Raw genomic sequence first — 10,282 nt, 5'->3', positions numbered from 1 at the left:
CCCCCCCCCCCCCCCCCCCCCCCCCCCCCCCCCGAATCCATTGACGAGGCACAGAACAGGTTTATTAAAGAGGTTTTTTTCCTCGAAGAATGCACACAGCAGACAAAAGGCACCCCACACCACTTAGATTACCAAAGCTGTTGTCCAAAAATGTCTGACAAAATGTAACAAAAGGTTCAGCAAGTCAGCAGTCAGGGTGGTGCATTTAACTCCCAAGATGTACTACGATGCTGAATTCTGACTAAAACATGAGCAAAAAATGTAGGACCTGGTTAACCACTGCAAAAAAAATTAAAAGCAATCCACAAGTTCCTGACCAACAGAAAGCAATATAGAACAACACAATTCAATGTCCCTGCTTCATAGCTGACAAGTCCTGTTATGTCCTGAACTTGGCCTAACTCTTCCAAACATCCCACCATTGCTTCGCAAAATTAGGAAGGGGGAAACATTTAGCATTCAATGACTCGTCCTGCACTTGTAAAATTGGGCCAGACAATCAGCCTGGGGTGGCAAGGTAGCACAGTGATTAACACTGCTGCCTCACAGCTCCAGGGTCCCAGATTCGATTCCTGGCTTGGGTCACTGGCTGTGTGGAGTCTGCATGTTCTCCCCGTGTCTGTGTGGGTTTCCTCCGGGTGCTCCGGTTTCCTCCTACAGTCCAAAGATATGCAGGTCAGGTGGATTGGCCATGCTAAATTGCCCCTTCGTGTCCAAAAAAGGTTGGTGGGGTTATAGGGATTGGGTGGAGGTGTGGGCTTAGGTGGGGTGCTCTTTCCAAGGCCGTGCAGACCCGATGGGCCGAATGGCTTCCTTCTGCACTGTAAGTTCCATGATAAATCACGATCGCTTTTGTTCATTATCCAGGAGTGGTTTCAAAATGAATAATGCCCCAAAGCAGATGCCCTGGATTGCAATGAAAGGAGCAAGAGCAGACCTTTCGGCCAACTGAGCCTGCACCGCAATTCAATCAGATAATGGCTGATCTAATTGTGGACTTAAACACTACTTTCCTGCCTGACGCCCAAATCGATCTAGTATTTTTCCCAACATTTTGGAGCAATATGCATGTCAAACAGGCTCTGATTATGTAACTCTGTTCGCTCCTTCAACACAAAACTTTTAAACAAAAGAAAACACTTTCTAAACAAAGGATAAGGCAAGACCGTACCAAAACAGAACAGGCTCTCACAAACATGCTGACTTGATAATTCATTCCCTAATCTCCATTTTACTCATTGCAAAGTCCCAGAATTATAGTCAACCTATCCACAAAGCAGTGAAGATCTACTCAACAGTCAATATAACACATGTCAGTGAGTATCGAGTCAATAAACTACAATAAAACTAGAACACGACTGAGGAAGAAGTTACTTATGCACACAAATTAGCAGCGAGTCACTGGAGTTATTGTAAAGCACTGTCAGCAACCATTGAATAGATGGTTAAATTTGACAATAGCAACAACTTAAATTCTATTGGCTCAACTCACTAAATATGATGCATGTGAGTGAAAACCCAATTGGAGGGATGTACCACCGTGGGGTCCAGTCATTAAACTACAGCGAATAAAACATGCATCAAAAAAGATGTTGTGAATAAACTAGGGGATCACATACACTCATGAACTCCTGACCAATACATATGGCACAACACAAATGGTCCATGAGGCTACAGTCAACACACAAAAATATAAAGCACAGGGATGAGAATCAATAATACAAATCAACACAAAAGGATCCATTCAATAAACACAGAAACACATAACGCATCTGTGAGGAACCAGTCATAAAAATGTACTTCATCAAACAAATACCAGTGATTATGCAATTACTAAACTACAGTGACGGCACGGTGGTGCAGGGGTTTGCACTGCTGCCTCACGGGGCCAAGTATCCGGTTTGATCCCGGCCGGGTCACTGTCCATGTGGAGTTTGCACATTCTCCCCATTCTTCCGATGTCTGCATGGGTCTCAGCCCCACTATCCAAAGATGTGCAGGGTAGGTGGATTGGCGACACTAAATTGACACTTAATTGGAAAACAGAAACAATGGGGTATTCTAAATATATAAAATAAAGAACATTTAAAAAAATGACTGTGACACAACAGTGGTCTCTGACCAACAGTTCACGTAATGACCAAGTGATGATCCAGTTAAGGAACTACAGGAATGCAATTTGTGCCAGTGAGGATCCAGTCACTTTGCCACAGTAAATATAACACACCAGCGATGATTCTGTCTCAAAATGGCAGTATATACAACATGAACCAGTGAGGATCCAGGAAATAAAATACATTAAATATAACACAAACCAGCGAGGATCCAGTACCAAAAACACGGTAAATAGAACACATATCAGTGAGGGTCCAGTCTCGAAACAACAGTAAATATAACACCCACCAGTGAGGATCCAGTCAATAAACTACAGTAAATATGTCCCACAACGAGGAGGATCCAGTAACAAAAGTAACATAGAACACACACCAGTAAGGATACAGTAGCTAAACAACAATAAATATAACACACACCAGTAAGGATCCAGTAGCTGAACTACAGTAAATATGGCACTCACCAGTAAAGATCCAGTCAATAAACTGCAGTAAATATAACACACACCAGTGAGACTCCAGTCTAAACTACAGTAAATATAACACACACCAAGGGCAGCACGGTGGTGCAGTGGGTTAGCTCTGCTGCCTCACGTGCCGAGGTCCCAGATGCGATCCCGGCTCTGGGTCACTGTCCTTGTGCAGTTTGCACATTCTCACCGTGTTTCCGTGGGTTTTACGGCCACAGCCCAAAGATGTGCAGGGTAGCTGGTTTGGCCACACTAAATTGTCCCTTAATTCAAAAAATGATTTTGGTGTTCAAAATTTATTTTAAAAAGTAAACACCCACCCGTGAGGACCCAGTCAATAAACTACAGTTAATATACATCCGTGAGGATTCAGACTGTAAGATACAGAAAATATAACACACACCAGTGAGGATTCAGACTGTAAGCTACAGAAAATATAACACACACCAGTGAGGATTCAGACTGTAAGCTACAGAAAATATAACACACACCAGTGAGGATTCAGACTGTAAGCTACAGAAAATATAACACACACCAGTGAGGATTCAGACTGTAAGCTACAGAAAATATAACACACACCAGTGAGGATTCAGACTGTAAGCTACAGAAAATATAACACACACCAGTGAGGATCCAGACTGTAAGCTACAGTAAATATAACACACACCCGTGAGGACCCAGTCAATAAACAACAGTAAATATAACACACACCAGTGAGGATCCAGTCAATAAACTACAGTAAATATAACACACCAGTGAGGATCTAGACTGTAAATTACAGTAAATATAATCCACACCATGAGGATCCTATCAAGAAACGACAGTAAATATAACACACACTAGTGAGTACCCAGACTGTAACTTACAGTAAATATAACACACATCAGTGAGGATCCGATCAATAAACTACAGTAAATATAACACACACCACTGTGGATCCAGTCAATAAACTACAATAAATATAACACACATCAGTGAGGATCCAGTCAATAAACTACAATAATACAACCACACCAGTGTGGATCCAGTCATAAACTACAGTAAATATAACACACACCAGTGAGGATCCAGTCAATAAACAACAGTAAATATAACACACACCAGTGAGGATCCACACTATAAACTACAGTAAATACAACACACACCAGTGTGGATCCAGTCAATAAACTACAGTCAATATAACACACAACAGTGAGGATCCACACTGTCAACTACAGTAAATACAACACACACCAGTGTGGATGCAGGCAATAAACTACAGTAAATATAACACACACCAATGAGGATCCACACTGTAAACTACAGTAAATATAACGAACACCAGTGAGGATCCAATCAATAAACTACAGTAAATATAACATACACCAGTTAGGAGCCAGACTGTAAACTACAGTAAATATAACACACAGGACTGAGGATCCAGTCACTAAACTACAGTAAATATAACACACCAGTGAGGATCCAGTCACTAAACTACAGTAAATATAACACAACAATGAGGATTTAGACTGTAAACTACAGTAAATATAACACACACCAGTGTGGATCCAGTCACTAAACTACAGTAACTATAACACACACCAGTGTGGATCCAGTCACTAAACTACAGTAAATATAACACACACAATGAGGATTTAGACTGTAAACTACAGTAAATATAACACACACCAGTGTGGATCCAGTCAATAAACTATAGTAAATACACATCCGTGTGGAAGCAGACTCTAAACTACAGTAAATACAACACACACCAGTGTGGATCTAGACAGCAAACAACCGAAATATAACATACACCAGTGAGAATCCAGTCAAGAATTACGGACATATACCACATCACGGAGGATCCAAATGTAACTACTGTAATATAACAACACCAGCGAGGATCGCAAGTCAATAAACTACGTAAATTATCACACGCCAGTTCTGAGCCATACTGTAAACTACATTAAATATAACCACACCATTGATGATCCAGTCAACTAAACTACAGTAAATAAACACACAACAGTGAGGAGCCAGACTGTCAAACTACAGTAAATATAACACACACCAGTGTGGATGCCCAGTTCAAATAAACGACAGTAAATATAACAGCACACTCCAGTGAGGATCCATCAATAAACTACAGTATATATAACACACACCAGTGACTGGGAATACACACTATAAATCTACAGTAAATATCACACTACACCAGTGAGATTCCAGTCAATAAACTACAGTAAGTAAGAAGACACACAAGTGAGGAATCCACATGTAAACTACAGTAAATACACACACACCCAGTGTGGATCCAGTCAATAAACTACAGTAAATATAACACACACCAGTGAGCATCCACACTGTAAACTACAGTAAATATAACACACACCAGTGAGGATCCAGTCAATAAACTACAGTAAATATAAGACACCCAATGAGGATCCAGTCAACTAAACTACAGTAAATTACACCACACACCAGTTGAGGATAGCACACTATAAACTACGTAAATATAACACACACCAGTGAGCATCCACACTGTAAACTACAGTAAATATAACACATACCAGTGAGGATCCACACTGTAAACTACAGTAAATACAACACACACCAGTGTGGATCCACACTGTAAACTACAGTAATATAACAACAACACCAGTGATGGAATCCAGTCAATAAACTACAGTAAATATAACAGCACATCCAGTGAGGATCCACACTATAAACTACGTAAATATAACACACACCATGAGATCCAGCAATAAACTACAGTAAATATAACACACATCAGTGAGGATCCACACTGTAAACTACAGTAAATACAACACACACCAGTGTGGATCCAGTCAATAAACTACAGTAAATATAACACACACCAGTGTGGATCCAGTCAATAAACTACAGTAAATATAACACACCCAATGAGGATCCAGTCAAAAACTACAGTAAATATAACACACACCAGTGGAGGATCCACACTATAAACTACAGTAAATATACACACACCAGTGTGGATCCAGTCAATAAACTACAGTAAATATAACACACCAGTGAGGATCCACACTGTAAACTACAGTAATACAACACACACCAGTGTGGATCCAGTCAATAAACTACAGTAAATATAACACACACCAATGAGGATCCACACTGTAAACTACAGTAAATATAACACACACCAGTGAGGATCCAGTCAATAAACTACAGTAAATATAACACACACCAGTGAGGATCCACACTATAAACTACAGTAAATATAACACACACCAGTGAGGAGCCAGACTGTAAACTACAGTAAATATAACACACACCAAGAGGATCCAGCATAAACTACAGTAAATATAACACACAACAGTGAGGATCCAGTCAATAAACTACAGTAAATATAACACACACCAATGAGGATCCACACTGTAAACTACAGTAAATATAACACACACCAGTGAGGAGCCAATCAATAACTACAGTAAATATACACACACCAGTTAGGAGCCAGACTGTTAACTACAGTAAATATAACACACACCAGTGAGGATCCAGTTACTAAACTACAGTAAATATAACACACAACAGTGAGGACTTAGACTGTAAACTACAGTAAGTATAACACACACCAGTGTGGATCCAGTCACTAAACTACAGTAAATTTACACACACCAGTGTGGATCCAGTCACTACTACAGTAAATACAACACACACCAGTGTGGATCCAGGCAATCAACTACAGTAAATATAACACACACCAGTGTGGATCCAGTCAATAAACTATAGTAAATACACATCCGTGTGGAACCAGACTCTAAACTACAGTAAATACAACACACACTAGTGAAGATCCAGTCAATAAACTACAGTAAATACAACACACACCAGTGTGGATCTAGATAACAAACACCGAAATATGACATACACCAGTGAGAATCCAGTCAATAAATTACAGGAAATATAACACACACCACAGAGGATCCAGAATGTAACCTACTGTAAATATAACACACACCTGTGAGGATCCAGTCAATAAACTACGGTAAATATATCACACACCAGTTAGGATCCACACTGTAAACTACAGTAATACAACACACCAGTGTTGTTCCAGTCAATAAACTACAGTAAATAACACACACCAGTGAGGATCCAGTCAATCAACTACAGTAATTATAACCACACCAGTGAGGATACACTCTAAAACTACAGTAAATACAACACACACCAGTGTTGTTCCAGTCAATAAACTACAGTAAATATAACACACACCAGTGAGGATCCAGTCAATCAACTACAGTAAATATAACACACACCAGTGAGGATACACACTATAAACTACAGTAAATATAACACACACCAGTGACGATCCAGTCAATAAACTACAGTAAGTATAAGACACACAAGTGAGGATCCACACTGTAAACTACAGTAAATACAACACACACCAGTGTGGATGCAGGCAATAAACTACAGTAAATATAACACACACCAATGAGGATCCACACTGTAAACTACAGTAAATATAACACACACCAGTGAGGATCCAATCAATAAACTACAGTAAATATAACATACACCAGTTAGGAGCCAGACTGTAAACTACAGTAAATATAACACACACCACTGATGATCCAGTCACTAAACTACAGTAAATATAACACACACCAGTGAGGATCCAGTCACTAAACTACAGTAAATATAACACACAACAATGAGGATTTAGACTGTAAACTACAGTAAGTATAACACACACCAGTGTGGATCCAGTCACTAACCTACAGTAACTATAACACACACCAGTGTGGATCCAGTCACTAAACTACAGTAAATATAACACACAAAAATGAGGATTTAGACTGTAAACTACAGTCAATACACAAACCAGTGTGGATCCAGTCAATAAACTATAGTAAATACACATCCGGTGGAAGCAGACTCTAAACTACAGTAAATACACACACACGAGTGAAGATCCAGTCATAAACTACAGTAAATACAACACACACCAGTGTGGATCGAGACAGCAAAAAACCGAAATATAACATACACCAGTGAGAATCCAGTCAATAAATTACGGAAATATAACACACACCACGAGGATCCAGTCAATAAACTACGGTAAATTATCACACACCAGTTAGGAGCCAGACTGTAAACTACAGTAAATATAACACACACCATTGAGGATCCAGTCACTAAACTACAGTAAATATAACACACAACAGTGAGGAGCCGACTGTAAACTACAGAATATAACACACACAGTGGATCCAGTCAATAAACTACAGTAAATATAACACACACCAGTGGGATCCAGTCAATAAACTACAGTATATATGATACACACTATAAACTACAGTAAATATAACACATACGAGTGACGATCCAGTCAATAAACAAATTAAGTATAAGACACACAAGTGAGGATCCACACTGTAAACTACAGTAAATACAACACACACCAGTGTGGATCCAGTCATTAAACTATAGTAAATATAACACACACCAGTGAGCATCCACACTGTAAACTACAGTAAATATAACACACACCAGTGAGGATCCAGTCAATAAACTACAGTAAATATAACACACCAGTGAGGATCCAGTCACTAAACTACAGTAAATATAACACACACCAGTGATGATCCAGACTGTAAGCTACAGTACATATAACACACAATTTGTGCCAGTGAGGATCCAGTTTACTAAACTACAGTAATATAACACACAACAGTGAGGATCCACACTGTAAAGTACAGTAAATATAAAACACACAGTGTGGATCCAGTCAATAAACTACAGTAAATATAACACACACCAGTGAGATCCGTCCAATAAACTACAGTAAAATAACACACACCAGTGAGGATCCACACTATAAACTACAGTAAATACAACACACACCAGTGACGATCCAGTAATAAACTACAGTAATATAAGACACAAGTGAGGATCCACACTGTAAACTACAGTAATACAACACACACCAGTGTGGATCCAGTCAATAACTACAGTAAATATAACACACACCAGTGTGGATCCAGTCATTAAACTACAGTAAATATAACACACACCAGTGAGGATCCAGTCAATAAACTACAGTAAATATAACACACACCAGTGAGGATCCACACTATAAACTACAGTAAATACAACACACACCAGTGTGGATCCAGTCAATAAACTACAGTAAATATAACACACATCAGTGAGGATCCACACTGTCAACTACAGTAAATACAACACACACCAGTGTGGATCCAGGCAATAACTACAGTAATATAACACACACAATGAGGATCCACACTGTAACTACAGTAACTACAACCCACACCCAGTATTGTATCCAGTCAATTAAACTACAGTAAATATAACACACACCAGTGAGCATCCAGTCACTGTCAAACTACAGTAAAATACACACACCAGTGAGGATCCAAGTCAATAAACTACATTAAAATATTAACACACACCAGTGAGGATCCAGTCATAAAAACTACATTAAATATAACACAGCCAGGGAGGATACACAACCATACACTACAGTAAATATAACACACACCAGTGACGACCAGTCTATAAACTACCAGAAATATAAGACACCACAGTGAGGCTCCACACTGTAAAACTTCAGTAAATACAACACCCACAGTGTGAGCCAGGCAATAAAATGGAGTAAATATAACACACACCATTGAGTATCCACACTTAAACTAACAGTAAATACAAAGCAATCCAGTGTAGATCAGTCAATAAAACTACAGTAAAATAAACACCACACCAATGAGGATCCAGTCAATAAACTCCAGTAATATAACACACGCCAGCTCGAGGCTCCAGTCACTAACTACAGTAAATATAACACACACCAGTGAGGATCCAGTCACTAAACTACAGTAAATATAACACACACCAGTGATGATCCAGTCAATAAACTACAGTAAATATAACACACACCAGTGTGGATCCAGTCACTAACTACAGTAAATATAACACACATCAGTGAGGATCCAGAACTTAAACTACAGTAAATATACACACACCAGTTGGATCAGTCAATAAACTACAGTAAATATAACACACACCAGTGAGGATCCAAGTCAATAAATTACAGTAAATATAACACACACACCAGTGAGGATCCATCAATAAACTACAGTAAAATAAACACACACCAGTGAGGATCCAGTCATATAAACTACAGTAAATATACACACACCAGTGAGGATCCACACTATAAACTACAGTAAATATAACACACACCAGTGAGGATCCACACTAAACTACAGTAAATATAACACACACCAGTGAGGATCCAGTCACTAAACTACAGTAAATATAACACACACCAGTGAGGATCCAGTCACTAAACTACAGTAAATATAACACACACCAGTGAGGATCCAGTCAATAAACTACAGTAAATATAACACACACCAGTGAGGATCCAGTCAATAAACTACAGTATATATAACACACACCAGTGAGGATACACACTATAAACTACAGTAAATATAACACACACCAGTGACGATCCAGTCAATAAACTACAGTAAGTATAAGACACACAAGTGAGGATCCACACTGTAACTACAGTAATACAACACACACCAGTGTGGATCCAGTCACTAAACTACAGTAAATATAACACACACCAGTGAGCATCCACACTGTAAACTACAGTAAATATAACACACCAGTGAGGATCCAGTCAATAAACTACAGTAAATA

The sequence above is a fragment of the Scyliorhinus canicula genome, chromosome 13 (assembly GCF_902713615.1).
Source record: "Scyliorhinus canicula chromosome 13, sScyCan1.1, whole genome shotgun sequence".
Taxonomy (NCBI): Eukaryota; Metazoa; Chordata; class Chondrichthyes; order Carcharhiniformes; family Scyliorhinidae; genus Scyliorhinus; species Scyliorhinus canicula.
Note: the sequence above shows the minus strand (reverse complement) of the source record.